This window comes from Equus caballus, chromosome 7 (genome assembly GCF_041296265.1).
Source record: "Equus caballus isolate H_3958 breed thoroughbred chromosome 7, TB-T2T, whole genome shotgun sequence".
Lineage (NCBI taxonomy): Eukaryota > Metazoa > Chordata > Mammalia > Perissodactyla > Equidae > Equus > Equus caballus.
This window is the reverse complement of record NC_091690.1, coordinates 46635653-46658894: the sequence shown is the minus strand read 5'-3', so window position 1 is coordinate 46658894 and position 23242 is coordinate 46635653.

Here is a 23242-nt window from a genome sequence, read left to right as displayed (position 1 = left end):
TGAATGGTTGCAGCAGGCTGTCCGCCCTGAAGTTGGGAATATTGCCATGTGGACCTTTCCGGAAAGAGTTTGCTGACGGCTGTGCAAGTGCGTGCTGGTAGCATCTTCATTACCGGCGCCTCCCCTGTGGGTGGTGTTCTGCTGACCCGTGGCGTGGATGGAGCCCCACTGGCCTCGGCAGCAACACGTCCCACCCGGCAGCGGTCACCTCCCTTTCCTGACTCACGTCTGTTCTCACCGTCACAGTTCCCTGGACTGGCTTCCCAGATACACTGCTTGCACTCGAATTCGTGCCTCCTGGTTGGGAGAACCCAGAACAGTTCCTTCCGCTGGAAAAGAGACACGTTGGAGGCGGCCTCTCCTTCCACCAGAGTCTGTCATTTCTGCACGTGACACCCAGAGTTTGGGAAGCTGACCCGGGACGATGAGGGGAGGCAGCTTCAGGACAAAGCCGAGACGCGGGGACGGCAGGAGACCCTGCGTTGGCGAGGCCATCGGGCCACTGAATTAACCGGCCAGGCGCTGCCTGACCTTGAACCCCCTGTTCTGTGGGACGATGACGAGGATAATGGTGTAGGTCAGCGCCAGGAGGGGTCTGCGTCTTCCTGTCTGGTCGACAGCGAGGCCTGGAGAGGGTGGGGGCGCTGTCCGGTAGCATAAACGCTGGCTGTCGCCCCCTGGTTGGCTGAGGTCGGAGGGGAGGTCTCAAGATGTGGCATCTGAGCTGCGTTAGGGGACGTGGACGTCAGCGGGTGAAGAACGGAGGGCATAGCCGTCTGGGGAGCAGGAACAGCGAGCCAGAGGCCCCGGGATGGGCAAACCTGTGGCGCATTCAGGGAATGGGCCCTGAGAGCCGCCGGGGCCAGCAGGGGCGAGCGGGCACGCGAGTTGGTTTGGACTTTATTCTAAAGGCCGCAGGCAGTCGTGGAAGGCTTTTGGTCTGATTTACATTTTAAGAGGATGGCTCTGCACCAAACTCCCACACACTGGTGGTGGGAGGGGATATGAGAAAACTGTTGCATTACATCTATAAAAGCTGAATATTCACTTCTCTGTGACAGAGCAACTCCATTCCCAGGCAAACAACCCCAGACTGGAAACGACCCAAAAGCCCATGAGAGTAGAATGGACAGATTAATTGTGGTGGAGTCAGATTGTGGAATACTACGCAGCCATGAAAAAGAGAAAACCATTGCTACTTGCAGCGACGTGGATGAGTCTCGCAAACTTAGTCCTGGAGAAAAGAAGCAAGCACAGAACACACGTTGTCTGACTTGTTATATGAAGTTCCAGAACAGGCAACACTATTCTGTGAGGATAGAAACTGGGATAATGGTTATCCCTGGGCAAGGAGTAGTGGCTGGAAGGGAAACGAGGGGTCTCTGGGAGCTGGGGATATGCTGTTCTTGACCTGGGGCTGCTCACACGGAGTGTTCACGTTATGGAAGTTCACAGAGCTGCACGCTTAGGATGCGCACGCTGTGTGGTGTGTTTGTTATGCGCAATAGGAAAGATTTGTAAAGGTCAATAAAACCAGCTCACTGCAGCACAGCACGTGGACAGCGGCACGGCCGTGCCCAACTCTGTCTGTCCTGTCGGGCCAGCCCCTGAGCTGGAACCTGAGCACACAGAGCTGAGGAAGACGCACAGAGTTGGCCCCCACAGAGTTCGCAGGCTGTGGGAGAAAAGAGACAAATAAATCTACTCAACAAAATAAGAAAGCGCCCACTAGGAGCTCCGGGAGAGTTCTTCTTTGGTAGCTTCTGAGCAGGGTTTTGCAGGATGAATAGGAGTTTTCTGTAAGAGTGGGATGGCAGACCAGGCAGGGGAAAAGTATGTGCAAAGGCCTGAGGTTATTAAAGGGTATGTCAGGTTCTTGGAACTGACTCTTGCTTGATAAGGGTGCAGAGCGTGAGTACTGGTCAAAACCAGCCCACAGGTGTGCTTTGTTTTAAGAAATACTTGCGTTGATCACCGAGATTTAAATAGTTAATAATTTTGGATAAAAATCCAGACTCTGGCATTTCAAGAAAAATCAGAAAATCTGGTGACCCTGGGCCTGCATTCCCACAAGGCAGTAATTGACCAGAGCATGATGGGAATGTGTTTTCCAGCTCTCCACAGTCCCCAACACTCCCTATTGCCTCCCAGCACTGTGGCCGAGGGTCTGCTACCTTTTACCATCTCGCTCACAGCATTTGCTGCTTTCCCTGTGTTCTGGAACCATCTAGCAGTGCTCCATCTCTGTGTAAAGAGGAGAACTGAAGATGTCCAGGAGGGCTGCTGGTGTATCGTCCTCGACTGGCTTTGCGTTTGTCTCTCCCATGTAGTGGCCTCTGTGGACGTGGAAGCTTGTCGCCCCTGATGTTGGCTCACAGTGGCTCTGCTGCTGGCTCAGAGGTGTGGGTTTTGTCCTCTAGGCCGTGGGGAACTCTTGAAACCTTTTCACTCAGTCAATCAACAGCAGTTCGCAGCCGAAGTGGTCCCCCGCTTGCCCCCAGCCTCACCCTCTCGGCAGCCCCACCACCTCCGCTCCCGGCCGAGGGCTTTCTCCGTGGGTGCAGGCCGCTCGGCCGGGAGTCCCGGGGAAGGATCCCGGGCCTAGGAGCACTGCTCGAGGTGGCGGGAGCTGCGGGACAGATGGGCCCCTGCCTCTCCATCCACGTGTCCTGCGCTGCGTCCCCTCTGTGCCCACGGTGGTGGCTCGCTCGCTCGATGACGTGCCAGTCACCGGCCGCCCTCCCTCCTGTGTCCCTGCAGCCGCCCCCCCCACACTTACTCTCACGCCCCTGAGGCTTGGGGGAGAATGTGGCAAAAAGCAAACCCCCCCAGACCAGAGCTCTCCAGGGAACGCAGGGAGGGGGCATGGCGCAGTGAGGGGCGTGGCGCAGTGAGGGGCGTGGCGCAGGGAGTGACGGGCGCAGGGAGGGGCGGGGCGCAGCGTCCTGAGCGGACAGGTGCGACCCCCGGACACACAGCCACAGGCTCACCCCCTCACGTTCACACAGCCTCGCATTCCTGCACACCCACTCTCACACTCACACACTCACATTCTCACAATTACACACACTCATAGTCACACATACACACTCACAACTGCATGAAGTCTCACACAATCACACCCTCACATACCCTCAAATTCTCAGTCGCACATTCTCACAGTTACACACTCATGTGCAGTCACACTCACACAAATTCTGACAGTTACACATCCTCACACGTCCACACCCTCGCACATCCACGCACATATTCTCACACACACTCATGCGTTCTCATGCTCACACCCTCACCCCTCAGATCCTCACAGTCACCCATTCTCAGAGCTACACACGCACATACGCTGTCACACGTACTCACACAATCAGAAATGCTCAGTTCCACCTTCTCACATGCTCTCACATCCTCATTCTCACACACACTCTCACCCTCACACTTACGGTGACCTTGCACACACACACAAACCCCCACACATCTCTGATTCTCCCACATCACACACTCACAGTCACACACATTCTCGCAGTTACACACCCTCCCCCTCACACACTCACGCACAAAGCCCCTGCCCGCTGAGCCTCTGTAATGTCACCGTCACCGGGGGCCCTGGCGCCCGCTTCCCGCCAGCCGAAGCCACCCCACTCCCTCTGCTGTGGGACCTGCGGGTTTAGAGAGGGGCCCCTCTGAGACAGACCGCAGCCCCGGCACCCACAGCCCCGGGGGAGGGCAGCTGGAGGGAGGGCCGGCTGAGCTGTCCTCCTTCACCTGTTCGCTTGTCTCGTGCATTTGCTCGGGGGCTCCCGTGGGCCCGCCCTGCTCGCCGCTGGGGCACCGGGGTGAGCAGGAGGACTGTGCCTCCCACGTGGGGCTGGAGCCCTGGAGAGACACTAAAGAAACACGTGTGTGTGTGTGTGTGTGTGTGTGCACGTGCACACACGAGCATGTGGTTGCAATGAGGGACATGACGACAAATAAAGCCAGGCTGCAGCGGGACGGCGGGAGGGCCCAATCTGTAGGCTGCGATGCCAATGAGCAGGTGGGAAGAGCTGCAGGCTGGTGGAACAGCACAGGCGAGGGCCCAGAGGCAGGGAACCGCGGGTCTGGAGCGGGGCTGGCAGCAGTGGGGCGAGGCTGAGGGACCGAGGGGCTGCCGTGGGGCCTGGAGGCCGCAGCCGGACTGGCAGGGAACTCCAGTGAGCTGGCCTCGTCCTGGGACGGTGCTGGTGGCCAGGCTTCCTGGGGCCGCTGTAGGAAGCGACCACCGCTGGGGGACTTAACACAGCAGAAACGCATCCCCTCCCGGTTCTGGGGCCCGGGGTCGGGATCAAGGCGTGGGCAGGGCTGGACCCCTCTGGGGATCCTTCCAGGCCCCTCCCGGCCTCTGGTGGCCACAAATGTCGGTCCCTCAGCTTCTGGCCGCAGGGCTCCGGTCTCGGCCTGGGTCCTTGCTGACCTCTGTGGGTCTCTCAAACTTCCTCCCTTTTCTCTCATAAAGACACCAGCCCTTGGCTTCACCGCTCAGGGCCCCTCATCCTGAGATCCTGGGCTGATGTCATCTGCAAAGACCCTATTTCCAAGTAAGGTCACATTGTGAGGTTCCTGAGCACAGGGTTTTGGGGTGCAGGGGACACTATTTGACCTGCTAAACTAGAATTTAAACAGCGGGGTCCGTCGGCCGCTCAGGCTGCATGCGCCGCTGGGGGTCTCCCTCTCTGATAGCCTCCTTGCCCTTTTCACCCAGTCTGGCCTCCCCGCCTGGGGAACCTGTCCCTCAGGCCCCACCCCTGACAGCATCAGGCCTGGTGGGATCCAGCCCCTGGCCTCTCTTCCTCCGCCCAGGATGACTTCTGAGTGGGCTACACCCACCCCACAGCCCCCCGGAGAGGACCGTAGGCATTTCAGTCCGTGTTCCACCCCAGAGACTTTGCTGGAAAACAGCTAACTGTGTCCCCCCCCAGAGCCAGGCTGCTGGGGCTTGGGTGGCCCTGGGCGAGCATGCCCTGTGCCCACAGCCAGTGGCCCGTGTGCCGACACGCGGAGATTTCTATATATGTTTAATTCCGCAGCAATACTTTGATTAGAGAGCCAACGTGTTGTGGACGACCTCGGGGACCTCATTATTTTTCTAACTCAAATAAATACGGCGTTTGGAAAGCGGGGAGGGGCGGAGGCGGGTGGAGAAAAGGAAAGACGCAGAAAACCTCATCTATAAAAAGAACTCGGCCCTTAACGAGCTTTCAAAACGTGCCAGTTGCCCCCCTCCACCGCAGGTCTGTAAACAGAAGGCTTCTGGCTTCAGCTCCGGGACCGGGTGGGGGGGGACCCCTCAGGGGAGGGGCTCACTGGGTGTCTAAGATTTGGGGGAGTTCCCAGCCACTGGGGCGCAGCTCGACTCGAGTGTTGGTCTGAGAAAGGTCTAGAATTTCCTGATCCCCTAGGCCCACTTGAGCTGGGCCCACAGAGGCATGAGGGAGAAGTGGCCTCACCCCGTTCTTGTGTGTCTGGACATTCTTCCCCAGAGCCTCCTCCCCAGGAGAGGGCAGGGTGAGCAGATGGGGAAACTGAGGCAAGGCAGAAGGAGGAGCCTGGACCACAGGATGTGTGCTTGGTGCCATCTCCAACCCGCTCCCATGCTGGGGCTTGGGTCTGCCCAGTGTCTGGGGGGGCTGCCACCAGCCTAAGGAGCCCCTTAGTGGCTGTGAGGTTGGGGTGGGTGTGGACAGAGGGAGGCCGTCACCACGGAGCCCCCAAAGGGAGGATGGTCTCCCGGTCACAGTTGGGAGCAACCATCGGAGCAGGAGCCCAGAGTCGGGGCACAGAGGCCTCCGTGCTGCTGGGGGAGAGGCGGGGGCAGCAGGACGGGGGCTGTAGTTTTCTACATGACACTTTTCTTTTTCTTCTTCGTCTCCCCAAAGCCCCCCAGTACATAGCTGTATATTCTAGTTGTAGGTCCTTCTGGTTGTGCTACATGATACTTCTTTTGTCACCCTCGGATGTAATGTTTGCCACCTGCCTCCTCCACCAGACTGGCCTCCTGTCTTGCCCCACCTGAGGGCAAGGGGTTTCAACGGTCTTGAGATGTGGGGGAGGATGAGGGAGGGGCCATCCTTGGCAGGTCAGCAGTGGGTGTTTGCCACTTCCCGCGGTGGCCATTCCCGCACCGTGGCCCATTTCAAGCTGTGAACATGACCTCTCTGAGCGCCACAAGTCTCTCCAGCAAGCAGCTGGGTCCACTTGTATCCCGCTGGCTGTCACCTCCTGGCTGGAGCTGCCTTTTCCAATTTGGACTCAGGAGAAAGGGGGAGAAGGAAGGTGAGCAGCCCCCGCCTTCTTCCATTCCAGGGCATCGCACTGGCTGTTCCCTCAGCCTGGCATGCTGTTCCCCCAGATAGTAACTGAGTCTTCCTCGCCCCTCCGAGTGGAGCCCCCGCCCTCCTGCCAGGCCTGCCTGACCCCTCCGCCCGCCTGTGGACAGAGGCGGGAGGGCTGAGCGGGGCCTGCTGGGCCTGCAGCGGTTGTGCATCTGTGGACAGGGGCGGGGTTGGCGGTCAGTGGCCCCTCCAAGTGTGATTCCTGCAGGACAGCGTCCCTGGAGCCGATGACCCCCCACCCCTGGGCTCCCAGACCCTCTGGCCATCAAGGCCAGCCAGGGGCTGCTGCAGAAGGAACAGAGAGCCCGGTGGCAGGCCCAGGCCCGGCGCTCCGGCTCTCCGACCCGCGCTCCACAGACAGGGACCAGGACTTCCTGGATCTGTGTTTGGGCAGGAGGGGGATTTCTCGTCCCTGAAAAATTCCTGAGATGCTGAGAAGTGAAGGGCACACAGATGTGATGGGGCGGGGGGCAGGAACATATGTAGACAGCTCAGCTCAACGGTGGGGCACACCCGGGACCCCAACTCATGACGTCCGACTGCCAACCCTGCAGCTGGTAGCCAGGCCCCACCCCCGGGAAGGATGGCACAGGAGGTGCATCTTTTTCTCCCTCTTTTCGCTTGAGGAAGATTGTCACTGAGCTAACGCCTGTGTCACTCTTCTTCTGTTTTATGCGGGATGCCGCCGCAGCGTGGCCCGATGAGCAGTGTGTAGGTCTGTGCCCGGATCCGAACCCACGAACCCTGGGCCACCAAAGTGGAGCTGGCGAACTTAATGACTATGCCACCGGGCCGGCTCCTCCCACCATTGTTAAGCACACAGTTCAGTGGTGTTAAATACACACATTGTTGTGCAGCCGTCCCCACCCCCACCCCCAGAACTCTTTCATCTTGTAAATCTGAAACTGGCCCCATGAAACGCTGATGCCTCCCCTACATCCATCCTCCCGTGGACACTGGCGTTGCGTCTGCGTGGTGCCTGTTGTGAGTAATGCTGCTGTGAACACAGGTGTGCAATATCTCTTCCAGACCCTGCCTTCAGTTTTGGGGGTAAACACCCAGAAGCAGGACTGCATATCCTCACACCCAGTGACCCTCCACACGCCCGCCACGCTCTGAGACTGGAAGAGCTGCATAGAGCTGAACAGAGAGGCGCCCCCGTCCTCCCAGGCTGTGGCTCCCGTGGGGAGAGGCGGACGCTGGGTCAGTTAAATAACATAGAAGACGAAAAGTTCGACGAAAGAGGAAAATAAAGTGGGGAACAGGGCTGGGGATGGCTGGGGCTGGAGGCCTGGGAGGCCTCACAGAGAAAGTGACTTTGAGCGACGAGCTGAGGAGGTGACAGGGTTACATTAGTTATTCATTGCTGTGTAACAAATTACCCCCAAATCTAGTGGCTGGAGACGGGGAGCTGGATGATCTCACGGGGCCTGGGGGTCAGGACTCTGGCGCACTCAGCCGTCCTCCAGCTCAGGGCCTCTCCTGAGGCTGCAGTCATGGCACCCACCAGGGCGACACTCATCTCGAGTCTCGACCGGGGAGGAGCCGCGTCCCAGCTCACACTTGGGCTGTTGGCAGAACGCAGTTCCCCGCTGGCTGCTGGCTGAGGGCTGCTCTCCTTTCTTTGCCATATAGACCTCTCCAGAGGATGGCTCACACCGTCCTGTGGCCACCGGCTTCATCAGAACGAGCAAGTGAGAGGACAAGAGACAGTGTGAGCAAGGAGAGTCCAGCAGGACAGAAGTCACAGTCTTATCACTTCATCTTGGAGGTGATGCCCATCACTTTTCCTGTGTCTTCTTGGTTAGAAGTGAGTGTCCAGCCCACACTCAAAGGGAGGGGCATGAAGACCCAGATGCAGGGCCCACTGGAGACCATCTTAGGTGCTGCCTACCAAAGAAACCATGCAGACATGTAGGGAAGACCATTCCAGAGGAAACAGCATGTGCAAAGGTCCTGAGGCAGGAACAAGCTTGGAGAGTGGTCAGGACAATGTGACTGAAGCAGGGACGGAGGAAGGGGGAGGAGCAGAACATGGAGGCAGAGGGGGCAGCAGCTGTCCTGAGGGCTGTGGGAAGAAATCTGGCATTTTTCCTATGAGCAGCAAGAAAACGCCAGACAATTTCAAGGCAGGACGCGATGTCACCTGATTTACATTTTGAGAAGATTCCTTTGATGCTTACAGAAGTCAGCTGGCACCTGGGATTTGCTTTAAAACAGCCCATTAAAAGAAAAAGTTAGGAGGTGAGAGATGAAAGAAGATGGACAAAGGGCTCATCACATAAGCTGGGTGCCGGCACCACTAGCCTGTCACGTGCACTCTGCTTTGCACGCGATTGCACGCAAGTGAACATTTTCTACAATGAAAAAGGAAATGTTAAAGACAAACCACATATCTGGTTTCTAAGGGGAGAAAGGACAGGGGTGGGGGCGCCTGGTAGGTGCAGGGGTTCACGAGAAAGTGACTGCTGGGGTCCAGGTGACAAGCCAGCAACGTGGCCAAAATTAGAAGCTGACAATACCAAGTGTTGGCAAGAGGTGGGCGAGCCGGGCCTCGCTGGGTGGCACGGAGCAGATCACGGCTGTTTTAATCGATGACTGTGCATCTACCACGCAGCCCAGCAGCCCTGGCCAGAGGTGTCACCCCGAAAAACGACCACACGTCCGTGCAAAGGTTGCCAGCAGCTTCGTTCGTTCCAAACGAGCCAAACACCTGCCGCCGGGGCGGGGAGCGGCGGAGTGCACGGTATGGATGCCCGCATGGACCCTGCCCCGACCACTCGGAAGCCCTGCCCAAGCCTGTGCTCCACCGGGAGGTGGCGCTGGTGCTGCTCCGGGTGCTCCCCCAGCACCGCCTCCCTGCCTTCGAGACCCGGGAGCCCAGAGGGTTCCGCACAAGGCCGAGACCCGCGCACCCGTCTTGATGGAGCCGCCTCTTCGGTGTCATTCAGGCTTGGGTTCATTCATTCACTCAACAAACATTTATCCAGTGTCTAAGACCCCCGAAGAGCAAACCCAAGACCCGCCTTCTGGAGCCAACATCCTAGACCAGGAGCGGCCAACAGAAATAGGATGAAGCTCCAAATGAGGGGTGTATGTGATTTTAACCTTTCCAGTAGCTGCGTTTTAAAAAGCAGAAAAGAAAATAGATGCCATCAATTGTCATCATATATTTTATTTAACCCAATATAGCCAAAATATTGTCCTTTCAACACAGAATCAATATAAAAAATGATTGATGCGACACTGTACATCCATCAGCACCGTGTCTCCGAAACCCGGCATGTTTTCACTCGGAGTGCAGCACAGTTCCGTCACTTCCAGGCTCCCAGCAGGCACCCGGGGCCAGTGGTGACCATGTGGGGCGTCAGTGGACGGTGGGGACAGGGGAGAGGGATGAGGGGGCACAGAGGGCACAGTGAGGCCTCTGGGGGGGTGGGCTCAGCTGGAAATACACACGGAGCGGGGCAGCCGGCCCTCAGCAGGCGACAACGCACCAGGCAGTGGGACAGGACTCAGCGCAGAAAAGAAACTGGCCCTCGAGCCACAAAGGGACGTGGAGGAAGCTGAAACGCACGCTCCTCTGTGAAAGAAGCCAAGCTGAGAAGGTGACGCACTGTAGGGTTGCAACTAGGTGACATTCTGGAAAAGGCACAACTATGGAGATGGTGTGAAGATGAGCGGGTGCAGGGGTGGGAAGGGAGAGACAAACGGGCGAGGACTCTGAGCGCGTGAAATACTCCCGGTGGTGTTATGATGGTGGACGCACGTCATTACACATTTGTGCAAACCCACAGAACGGACACCACCAAGGGGGAGCCCTCACGTCAGCTCCGGCCTCTGCGGTATCAGGACGTGTCCGTGTGGGTTTGTCTTATAACAAACATCCCAGGTGGGGATGTTGATGGTGTGGGAGGGGATTTATGGGAAATCTCTGAACCTTACTCTCAATTTTCCTGCAAACCTAAAACTGCTCTAAAAAGTGAAGTCAATTTAAAAAAAATGGCTAATGAGGTGAGCAGACAGACGGACAGACAATGATGAATAGAGCTGAGGCCAGCTGCAGGCTCCAGGAGGTGGGTCCACGCGGGTCCGCACTGGAAGGGTTTCCCCATTTCTCTGTACGTTTGACAACATCTATGCTGAAAGGTACAGCAGCCTGTGTCTGCTCCTCTAGCTGCTGCGACAAGTGACCACGAACTGGGAGACAGAGCGACAGGGCAGCACTCCGCACAGGCTGCAGCCGGGGGTCTGAAGACGAGCCGTCGCAGGGCCGGGCTCCCTCAGAGGCCCCAGGGCCGGGTCCTGCCTGCCTCTCCCAGCTTCGGGGGCTCCAGGCATCCTCGGCTCGTGGCCGTGTCACCCCAACCTCTGCCTCCGTCTCCACGTGGCCTCCTTCTCTGCTCGTATCTTCTCTTCTGCCTCTCAGAAGCGCGCTCGCCCGTGGACTGGGCCTGCCTGTATGAGCCCGGATGCTCTGATCCTGAGATCCTTCACTTCCTTCCACCTGCAAAGACCCTCGTTCCAGACACAGCCACATCCACACCTTCTGGGGGCTTAGGATGTGGACACATCCTTTGGGGACACAGTTCAACCCACAATGTGGGCCCACACGTCCCATGGATCAGCTGTGGGCCCCGGCACGTGACACACGGCTGGTGCTCAATGAAGCAAAGCCACTATTTCTGTCAGCCTGGGGCCTCTCCTGGCAGCGGGTCCACTCGCAAGCGGACTCGGGACCCAGACAACCCATCAGAGCATCGGGCACAGGGCCTGGCGCCATCGCGGGGAGAGGGCCGGTCCTGGTTGATGGCGCAGGCACTGGCATCAGAAAGACAAGGGTTCAGGAAGGCGCTTACCCACGGCGATCTATCACGTTCTGCAGAGGAATCCGGAACTTCTCCGTTTCTTGCAGATATGTCAGCAAAGAAGATTGTAGCTAGTAAATATCTGAAAATGCTTAAAGAGAAGAGGGAAGATGGCAAGGAGGAGGAGGACAGCCACAATGCTGACAGTGATGACGGTGAAGCAGGAACCTAAACCAAACGAGACGTGCTTTAAAAACCAGCCCGGGGAGAGCCTCCCGGATCAGCGCCACTGCGTGCAGCCAGCACAGCACCGGGCACCTCTGGTCTCTTCGCGTCTCAGCGACTTCAAGTATGCGGCATGGTGTCCCGGCTGAGAGCCAGCATCCAACGCACCTGCAGCATGAGAAGCCGAAAGGGAGGTGACCACACAGCAGCATCTGCCGAGGCCGCGCTGCTGGGGAGGATGGGCCGGTGGACCCGCTGCGGCCATGGGAGCCGAAGACAGCTGTGCTGTGTCCTCGGTTTACGGCTCGATTCTGAGGAGCCTCTAAGCATCCGCTGTGTAAATTCATAAATGTATATTCTGAAATTCCTGTAAACAGCCAGATCCGGTTTTAGGCAAATATGTAGTTTATGGGTAGCATTTTCCATTTGAGTTTTTGTATTTCAAGAAAATTTGACTATTTGTCCAAATATCGCCTTTTTTAACTGTAAAGAAATGTTTTCCTTTTTTTATTAAAAGCTGCATATATTTTTATAGTAAAATGCTTTATGAAACTCGTTTTAGAACCCTCTATTGTTTTAAGGCCTTGCTTATCATCTGAGACTTTTGTGATATTTAAAAATAAACATTTCTTGTGGGGCCGGCCCCGTGGCGCAGCGGTTAAGTGTGCACGTTCCACTTCAGCGGCCCAGGGTTCGCCGGTTCGGATCCCGGGGTGCAGACATGGCACCGCTTGGCAAGCCATGCTGTGGTAGGCGTCCCACATATAAAGTGGAGGAAGATGGGCTCGGATGCTAGCTCAGGGCCAGTCTTCCTTAGCAAAAAGAGGAGGATTGGCAGCAGTTAGCTCAGAGCTAATCTTCCTCAAAAACAAAAAAAAGCATTTCTAACACTTATCTCTAGAGAAGAACTTCAAGTCAAATTATCAAATATAAAAAGAAATATTACTTCTGCATAGGCATATTTTTCTTTAAAAACATTTTAAAACGTTTCGTATTTTGAAGGTCTCTCATCTCACTGTTCTTCACGCCCACGGTAATTATTTTTTCTGTCCACAAGAGAAAGCCACGAGCCCTGGGTTTTTCACAGAGGATAAATTTTTGGCTCATCTTTTCAGTGTCTTTTTTTTTACAAATTGAACTGTAATTTATATCCAGTGAAATCATCCTTTAACGTCAGCTCTGTCGGCCGTGTGGGCCGTCGACATATAGACGGTTCCATCCCCCACGCTTCCCCTCCCCTCCAGGAGCGAGTCCCGCCCCGTCCCCAGCAACCACTCATGTTTTCTGTCCCTGTTGTTTTCAAAATTTCTTTTTAAAATAAAATACTTTAAAATCACCTCTCCAAAAAAGAGAAAAGAAAGACCAGGGTTCAAACCCTGGTCGGAACACCTGAAACCCCAGTGGCCTTGGGCAGGCGCTTTGAAACTCTGAGCCTCAGCCTCCTCCTCTGAATGGGACGGGATGCCATTCGTTCACTCAGGAAATATTTACTGAGGACCTACTGTGTGCCAGGCTCTGGGTGCAAGGGGCGGGGCACAGCGGTGAGTAAGGGAGGCGAGGTCGGTCCTCAGTGGGGAGAAGAGCGCTATTTAGAGAATTAAAATGGGCTGACGGGTTGGTGCAAACAGGGCAGTAAAGAGGGCTTCCTGGAGGAGGTGACAGAAGCTGGCGTCTAAACGACAAGGAGGAGCCAGACACGTGAGGACGAGCAGGAAGGGCCTTCCAGGCAGAGGGGAAAGCCAAGGCTGGCCACAGCGGTCCTGACTCCCAGGGTCGGGCAACGGGATCACTCACTTACTCATTCATTCACTCATCTACTCAACAAACGCCTGTTCCGCACTGTGGCCCCACCACGGACACAGCCGGGAATGAAGAGCAGACGCCGAAAGGTAGAAAGATCAGCACAACTCCTGGCCCGCGGGAAGCGCTCAGTGAACGTCAGCAGTGATTGATGGGACGGAAATTCGGGATCTCTCCCAGTCCCTCCTTCGCAGCCGGCTGCCCTGAGGGAGGTGCCAGTGACCCACTTTCCACAGTGAAAATGGCTTCCTTGTTTTTATTCTGGTCGTAAGATGACACACAGTGGGGAAGAAAATGGAGGCATGTGCAAAGAGAGAAATACCTGAATTCTCACCTCCTGGAGGGAAATATGGTTCACACTTGGGGCATCTCTCTGGACGTTTCTCTGTGTGTGCAGGCATGCACACGCACACGGGCATGCACATGTACACTGGCATGCACACGCACACAGGCATGCATATGCACATGTACACAGGCATGCACACACAGGCATGCACACAGGCATGCACACATACACAGGCATGCATATGCACACTTACACAGGCATGCACATACACACAGGCATGCACACACACAGGCATGTACATGGGCATGCACACGTACACAGGCATGCACACACACAGGCATGCACATGCACACACACGGGCATGCACACGTACACAGGCATGCACATGCACACACACAGGCATGCACACGGGCACAGGTATGCACACGCACACAGGCATGCACATGGGCACAGGCATGCACACACACACAGGCATGCACATGGGCACAGGCACGCACATGCACACAGGCATGCACACGAGCTGACAAATGCCTACATATGCACGTGTGCTTGCACTCATGCATGCACAACACACATTTGAGCGCACGGAAGCATGCAAACATGCATGTGTTCACACCCATGGATACACGCACACGTGCATGCAAACACATGTGCAAGCACACGCCTGGACACAGAACCGGGACGAGGGTGAGGGGAGTGAGGATGCGACTTAAAATCAAGGTGGGATCCTGCCTTTGTTTCAAAATTCAAGGCTTTGTTCATCTGGGTTGGTCCATTATTTGATTTTTTAAATATTGCATTAAACTATTTATCTTGACAGGGCCGGCCCCGTGGCCGAGTGGTTGACTTTGCGTGCTCTGTTTCGGTGGCCCAGGGTTTCTCAGGTTCGGATCCCGGGTGCGGACATGGCACCACTCGTCAGGCCATGCTGAGGCACCGTCCCACATCCCACAACTAGAAGGACCCACAGCTAAAAATATGCAACTATGTCCCAGGGTCTTTGGGGAGAATGAAAAGAAAAAAGATTGGCAACAGATGTTTGCCCAGGGCCAATCTGAAGAAAAAAAAAATCATCTTGACGACTGTTCTTTTGACACTCCCTTAAACTTTGCTGCCAAGGCGACTGCCTCACCGACCTCCCCATCCTCCCAGCCCTGGCACGCACACACACACACACGCATGCGCACACACACTTGCACACACGAGTTCACACGTACACAGTGAAGCCTACTAATGGGGCGAAGTCCGACCCGCGGGTTGAAGCCATCACTCCCCCCGTCCCCACCCCACCCTTTCCTGAGCGGCCACCCAGACACCACCTTTCCTGGGTGGTGGTTTCTTTCGACCAGAGCCTTGAAGAGAAAAACACTGTACTTGGGAAAACAACTGCCTTTCCAAATGGAACAAAAGAGAAGAGAAAACCAGAGAGCCCGCACAGAGAAAAGGGAAATGTCCCTCATGACGCTCGCGTTTACGTGCAGAACCGGGTAGACGCCACTGCAAAGCGGGAAATTAATTCTCGGATTCACGATCAAAAGGCTGGGACGCACGGCTGTCTGCGGTGCTGGAAATCTGTTTCCCTTTCGTCTTTCAATCAGCGTATCTCGCAGGTCACACGATGCGGCCGAATGCGGGTTTGGTCATTTTCATTCCCTCTGGCCCTGCCCGTGGTTTCCCAGCCCTCCTTCCAGGTTGCAGCAGGAGCACCACCACAGCGCCCGTCGTGTGCTGTCGAGAGGCTCATGGAGCGTGTCACGTGCATTAGTTCCCGGAGCCCTTGTGACCCGCCCACTGCCCAGGGGAGAATACGGGGGCTCCATGACCTCAGGTCACGTGCCTGAGGCGTCAGAGCTCAGGTGGCGCGGCCGGGATTTGAGCCACGGCTGTCTGGCTCTGGGCTCTTAACCACACCACATTACTCGCAGTAGATTTTTGCATGTTCCTGGAGACGGACTTGTTGGGTCAGAGGTTCACGCACTTAAATATTTAATATTTCACGCACTTAAATGTTTAATACAGTTATCTAGACCGCCCTCCAGGAAGGTTGCATCAGTTTAGACTCTCAGGACAGTGCACGGATGTGTGTCCCCAAAACTTCACACACACTGGTAAGCTTGACAAGTAAATGCGATTCTTATCTGATGAATGGTCAGACTGAGCATCTTTGCAGAGATTTGTTGACTTTTTATCATTCCTTTGTGAGCCCCTTATTCATGCCCTGTGCCAATTTCACACTTGGGATGTTTGTCTTTTTCTTATTGATTTATAAGTGCTCTTTGTATATTAAGGCTCCTAATGCTTTGTCTGCCATACATGTGGCAAACAATCTAATCCCTGTTGATCTGGGACCACTTTGAAAGGCCAGGTAGGTCTGCTTTTATGGCCCACCCAGCCCCAATGAATGCTTTTGTTCTAACCAGTCCCCATGGCAGCAGCATTTTATTAGTGGTGCTCCCAGAGGCAGAAGTGGAGACCCTGGGTCTTATAAGCCCCAGTCTTATCCACACCGACACTGGAAGAACCTCTCCCTCTGCATAGCAAGAAAGCTCAGGTGCAGGGTCAGCAGCTGGCTGTGCGGCTGGTCCAGCAGCCCGGAGACGCCTCATCTCTGCCTCCTCTGGGCTCACCTGCGTTCCTGAATCCGGCCACGCCCACCTCCCGCCAAGCCACACCCATTCTGCCCTAAAGCCACGCCCTTCCCCTGTCAGCCACGCCCACCTCCCCTAGGAGAGCCGAAGATGCACAGAGAGGAACGGAGTGCCCCTCAAGAACGGGCTGGGGAACTGAGAGGGGGAGGCGGGCAGGAGGGGCCCCTGGCCTGGAAGGCTGGCCACCCCCCGGTGCCCGCAGCACCCACCTCGTTAAGGAAAGGAGGCCCCTGGCTGCTTTCTTTAACACATCCCTCTCGGGCCCGCGGTTTCTCTGTCCTCGCTTTCACCATCTGTAAAATGGGGATCCTTTTAAGGCTCCCATGATTTAGGATCTAGAAAGTGGCTGGAACGGCGCCTGGCACACAGTGGGTGCTCAGTAAACAATGGCTCAGTTTCAGTTCCCCTGTTTGCTGTACTGTTACTGAGGATGAGGTATGGGACAGAAAAGCGGGGCCCCGCACCTGGAACCCGCCCCGGGGGCAGTTAGGTGGGGCTCTGCACCGCATCTTTACGCGGTGCCACCGGGAGGACCCTCTGGCGGGAAACTGAGGCCCCGACTACGCCCCTCCCCAGCTCTCCCCGCCCCAGCCCTCCTCACCCCTGCCCCAGCTCCTCGGAGACCCAGATCGGCCCCCTGGGAAAGTGGCACCGTGGGGACAGGCGCTACCCAGCACAATTACCGTTTTCATCCTCATTAAACCACATTTTCATTCTAATTAGAGTCTTACGCCTCCCAGAGAGCAGGACCCATCACTCGTCAGCGCCGTCAGCAGCCGCTGCCCCCGCCCCTCCCAGGCGCCCGGTCCGCACCAGCTCTCTGCGCACGCGCGGGCCTCTCGGACCAAGACGAGCGCGCCAAGCTCAGGGGTTCGGCGTCCCGCTGCTGTCTCCGCGTTCTTGTCGCTGCGGCACGGGCCCCTCCGAGCACGCTGCGACCTCCTCCTTCTGTTTGGGGTCCGTGTCGCTTCCCCAGAAAGTCGTCCCACGCACGTGTCTGGGCGTCCGGGCCTGGCCCAGGGCCCGCGGCTGGGGTGAGCCAAACCCCGCCCCCCGGGGGGAAACGCTGAGCTCCCCGCGGGGCGTCCCGGCGCCCCAGGCGCCCGCAGTGGAGACGCGCTCAGGAGCACACCTTAATAGGCCGCCTTCCCTTCCCTTCCTCACGTCCCCCCACTCCCCCTGCTTCCTGGGGTCACCTCCCAGATCAAGCACACCCTAGACCTCTCAGATCCTTCGGGGTTCAGGGGACCCCGAAAAGAGTCACTTCAGTGATTCGATGCGCAAGGAATGGGTTAAGAAAGTTTCTGCAGGGGCTGGCCCCGTGGCCGAGTGGTTAAGTTCGCGCGCTCCGCTGCAGGCGGCCCAGTGTTTCGTCGGTTCGAATCCTGGGTGCGGACATGGCACTGCTCGTCAGACCACGCTGAGGCAGCGTCCCACATGCCACAACTAGAGGAACCCACAACGAAGAATACACAACTATGTACCGGGGGGCTTTGGGGAGAAAAAGGAAAAAATAAAATCTTTAAAAAAAAAAAAAAGAAAGAAAGTTTCTGCAGCTGTCTCTGGAACCCAAGCACCGTTTCAAGTAGAACGCAGCATCCTTGGGCCGAGGTGAATTGCGTTTAATATACACTCTCAGAGGGCTCTGTTGGGAGCTGGGGTAAACTGCCCAGCACTCCTGGGGAGCAGCGTGGCAGTATGTGTTAAAGTGTGACGGGCACAAACCCTCCACCTTGGTTCCCTTTCTGGCGGCCGGCCTCATGGAATCATCCCTCAGGCGTGGAGGCGGAAGCCAGGACGACATGGGCAGGCCCGTCTGTGACCATGCAAAACAGGAGACAACTCCTGTCCTTCAGTAACGGATGGGGACGTTAGCTATGCAACCTGGCATCCCGGAATACTATGCAACCTGGCAAAGGGGGAGATGTCTGTAGTAGTTTCCTAGGGCTGACAAGACGAATTGCCACAAACAGGGTGGCTGAAAACAGTAGAAATTTATTCTCTCACCGTCCGGGAGGCCAGCGTCAGGCGCGGGCAGGTGTGGTTCCTCTGGGGGTCTGAGGGAGACTCGGTCCCGGGGCCGGCCCCCCGAGCTCCTCTTCTAATAAGGACACTGGTCACATTGGATTTAGGGCCACCCTGATCCAAAGTGACCTCATTGTAACCTGACTAATTCCATCTACAAAGGCCTATTTCCAAATAAGTTCGCACACACAGGCCCGGGGTGAGGACTTGAACTGTCTGTAAAGGGGGCGCAGCTCGGCCCACAGCAGTGCCCCAGGGACCCATCTTGAGTACGCGGGGCTCCCTTTTTGGGATGACTTAACCCGTCTCGACCCGTGCCACCTCCAGCCTTCGCCCGGCCACAGCTGTGTCTTTCCTCCTTTGATTTAGCCCATAGTCATCCCACACTTTTAACACATTCTGCGCCATCCTAAGCATTTTAGGGGCACTGTTTTATTTAATTTTTGCAGCAATCCCACAAAGCCCATACTGTGTTGGCCCCATTTACAGATAGGAAAGCTGATCCCCAGGAACATAGAATCCCTGTTTCCAGGTCACTCAGCTCATAAGCGGCAGAGTGGCCCCAGCAGCCTTTCGTGACAACTGCAGCTACTGGCCACCAACTTCCATGGTGACAGTGTGCACCTGCCATGAAACATACACGGTCGTTTATTTCTTCTAACAACCTTGCAAGGCAGAAACGACTCTCATGTCAGGGACGAACAAACAGGCAAGGAGAGGGTAAGCAACTTGCCTAAGGTCACACAGCAGGTGCCAGGGTGGGGATTTGAGCTGAATGTGTGATGTTTTGGGGACCACAAACTCCATCTCCCAAACGTGGTTCTGCAGCCATAGGAAGAACAGGGCCCGGGTCTCGGCCCCCTGTGGAAGGGTGCCCTCGTGGGCCCTGCCCTTGCCCACCCTGGTCCCAGACCACCACACAGCAGGGACCCAAGTCCGCCTCTAGCTGTTGCAGGGCTTGGGGATCCAGGTGCCACGGTGACTCCGAAGGGTTATTAATTATTGCTAATTAATATCTGTGTTCAGAAAGCCAGCCCGGCCCCTGGGCCTGGAGCATCCAGGAAGGAAAGTACGGGAAAGCTGGCGCCCTGCCAGGCCACATGGATCGTTCAGACTGCCCTGGGCTGGCTAGCAGGAAGGGCTCCTGGGACCAGAAGGGGAAACTGAGGCACAGATGAGGTCCAAGCAGCCCTGGAAAGCTTCAAAAGTAGTTGCCATTCGAAAGAACAAGGGGACAAGCCTTGGTGACCTGAGAGCCTAGGGCCTCACAGGAGGTCTGGGTCCCACCCCCAGGCCTCAGTTTCCCCATCTGTAAATGGGGATCAGAATTCCTTTCTTATATGTGGGAAGGGACTCGTCAAGCTTTTATGCACGTGAAACGCTTTCCACATGAAACTGCCTTTCCCTGGCTGCCAACCTGGAGGCCTCCTGCAGCCACGTGCCTCGGTTTCCCTTTCGGGAAGGAGCAGGTGGGCCCCTCCCTGCTGCAGCTGCTGCCTCTGGGCCTCGAGCCGACCTCTGGGAAGGCTCGAAAGATCGTTTCCAGTGGGGCTAATTAAAAACGCTGCCCCTAACGTGGCGATGAGACAGTTCCTGGGCCCCTGATTAAAAACAGAAGTTTCCCCCACGTTCTCGGAGACGGAGCAGAAGGGAAACACAGACGCAAACACGCGCACAGATACACACACACTGGCACAGCCAGCGCGCACAGCCGCAGGGCAGCCCCCAGCAAGGTGCAGGACCCCCAAGAAGCCGCCAGCCCACCACGCGGCCTGGCTGGGCTGGAGCCAGCGGCCAGGAGCGAGCGCCCGGCTGGGAGCAGCCCAGAGGGCAGGGCTGGTGGACAAATGCCCCTGCCCCTCTCCCTGCAGGGCGCGCTCCATGGGGGCTCCCAACGCCCCCAGGGGGACCGAGCTGGGTCTCCCCTTCCTCTCCCACCGCCCCCCACCCCCTGGCCATCGCCCATCTCAATCCCATCAGGGGCCATAGCAAAACCACCACCCACCGGGGCGCAGAAACGACAGAAATTTCCAGCCCCGGGGGAGGCTGGAAGTCGAAACATGGTGGGGTTCTGGGGAGCAAGTTCTTCTGGGTTCACAGACCTCCTCCTTCTCGCTGTGGCATCACATGCCGGAACGGGGTGCGGGGGGGTCTCTCTGGAGCCCCTTTTACCAGGGCACTAATCCTGCTCACAGGGGCTCCACCTTCATCCCCTCCCAAAGGCCCCGCCCCCCAACGACATCACCCTGGGGGTTAGGGCTCAGCGTGTGAATTTGAGGGGACACACGCACTGGCTCACTGTATCCCCCAAATAAACTATGTGCCGTCCATCTGCTTCTGGGGGAAGCCAAGCCAAGGGGCCCCAGAGAGCAGAAACGCACGTGTCCACACCGACCTGGGTGTGCACACACTAGAAGGGTATACGGTGGTGGGTTCCAAAGGGGGTGATGTTGCCCCCTGGGGACACTTGGCAATGTCTGCAGGCATTTTGGGGTGTGACAGTTGAGAAGGGGGGCTACAAGCACCTAGTGAGTGAGGCCAGGACACTGCTCCACACCCTACAGGGCACAGGACGGCCCACAGCAAAGACTGATCCAGCCCCAGTGTCAAGAGCGCTGAGGCTGAGAAGCTGGGTCCACAACTGCCCGGGACACCGGCACAGCCTGCGCCCGCCTGTCAGTCACACGCAGATGCACAAAGGGTTCACAGGCAGCCTCGGAACGCAGGATGCACGGTGCCCCACGGCCTCCTACCAGGGAGGGAGCAGCAACATTTACACCCGGGTGTTTTGCACCAGGCCGTGTAGACCACCAGAGGGGCCTGCACTCTGCTCCCAGAGCCTCTCCCGGGAAGAACTCATTCCACCCGCACAGCCATCCCGGGAGATGGTCAACTACCATTAAGCCCATTTTACAGACGCAAAACTGAGGCCCAGAGAGGGGACGCCCCCCCTCCCTCGCAGGTGTGTGTAGACACGTGTGTGGAGGCAGAGAAAGCAGGCTGGAAGGGGACCTTCCCACCAAAGCACCCCCACTACTGCAACCTTAGTGACTGAGAGTAACAACGAAGCCAGCCCCAAAATGGTTTTTCAACCGGCTGACCCTGGAGAGGACCCACCTGGGGCTCCAACCGTCTTCTGGCTCTGTGCCCCTGGGCGAGCCACGCAGCCTCCCCGAGCCTCAGCTTCCCCACCTATGAAATGGGGCTTCGTCCATTCGTTATCCCACAAGCGTGCTCGGCGGCCCTGCTGGAGCCAGCACGAGCCGGCCCCCGGGCTGTCTTGGGTGAAGGCAGGACCCGCGCACAGGAAGCGCCCCCCAACCCCGACCCTCCCCGGCAGGGGCTGCCAGACCAGCCCAGCGCGAGCAGGAGCGCCCCACCCCCGCAGACCCCCGGGAGCTGGGATCGAGACGGGGTCCCGGGGCTCGGCGTGCAAGGCCCGGGCCAGCGCGCAGGTGCCTCCAGGCGCGGCAGCGCGCGTCCCGCCTCCGCCTCCGCCTCCCGCCGCCGCAGCGCGGGGAGCGCGCGCCACCTGCCGGCCGCCGCTGGACGTGCGCGCCGCGCCCGGAAAGTGGGTCTCCGCTCCCGGTGCTCGCCTCCCAGCGCCCCGGGGCCCCAGCAGCGTCGAAATTCTCCTCCGCGATCCCAGCGCTCTTGCGGGGCGCTGTTTCCACGCTACCCTTGCCCACTTATCGATCACCAACAAACGTGTGTTGAGCACCTGCTGCATACCGGGCTCTGCTCTGTGTTCAGAGGACACAGAGGGAGCAGGCTGGGGTTGGGGGGCGGCCTCCCTGCCCTCCTGGAGCTCAGGGCCTAGAGGAAGACAGAGGGCCGGGACAACAGCCCAGAGGCCACTGCTGGTTGCATAGGTGTTCTGCAGGAGGAAGTGAGGGGAGAGATGTCACAGGCCGGGCCCGTGCGGAGGGTTCTCCAAGGACTGAAGCCTGAGAGGGACAAGGCCCAGCCATGTGCCAAGCCTGGGGCAAGGCGGCCCCGTGGAGGGTAAGTGGGTGCAAAGGCCCTGGGATGGGAAGAAGCTTGGGGTGTTGGACAACAAGAAAGGAAGTCAGGGTGGCCAGAGATGGAGGGAGAGGCAGGGCGGAATGTCAAGGCGCCTGCTGGGGACAAACTGACTCCACACTCCCGAGGGGAGAAGAAGAAACTTCCTTCGGAGCCCAGAGCCCTCCGTCACCACCCAGCTCCGTGCAGATGCCCTTCTGCCTACACCCCCGCCCGCCACGCAGACGCGGGACCAGGTGTCCCGCAGAGACAGCCTGGCCCGCGTGCACTGGCTCCCTCTGCCCGGCCTTTGCCTCTGACGAGACTGACTCCCACCACAGAGCCCAGGGGCACGGGTGGGGGCGAGGAGCAGGACCCCGTGAGTAACAGCACAGGGCAGGGACCCCGCGGTCGGCCCAGTGGCTTCTCAGGGCATGCCCGTGCTGGGCTGACGGGCAGGGGCACAGCAGAGGCTCCGTGGACCTGCCAGCCCAGGGGTCCTTGTGCGCCAGCTGCCCCTCGCCAGGCACTCCTTGGGCAACCGCACAGGGGGCCGCTCTGCTGGCAAAGCCCCCTCCTCGCCCCCTAGGCCACAGAGAAAAGCCCTCAGGGGTTGTCACCAGCCCCACAGCCCTGCCCAGCCCGAGGCTTCCTTCATGGCCCCAGGAGCAAAGTCCCCTTGTGAGGCCTGCCGGCCCTGAAGGGACAGTGCGGCAAGCACTGCTCTGCAGGTCCCTGCCTTGGGGGCCTGGGAGGGGCTGTGGGTGTCACTCAGCCCCGCAAGGGGAGCAGAGCTCTGTCCCCAGGCCGGCTGGCCTTGGCCTTGGGGACGGCCTGGCCTTGGGGAGGGGTCGGAGGCTCCTGGAGCTTCTTATGGCGGCTGCAGCGGCACAGACTGAGTTACCGCCTCTCGAAGGGCTCATCGCCCCTAATCGGTTGGGAATCGGGCAGTTCTCGGCCTTCTGAGAACCAAAATATTTTCCCTCCCAGAAGCCCCCCCATTCTGGCTCTCCCCAGTTTCCCTGCACAGAGGTGTGTGGTGAGGCGGGAGAGCCCGGAACCACCTGCTGGCCCTCAGAGACC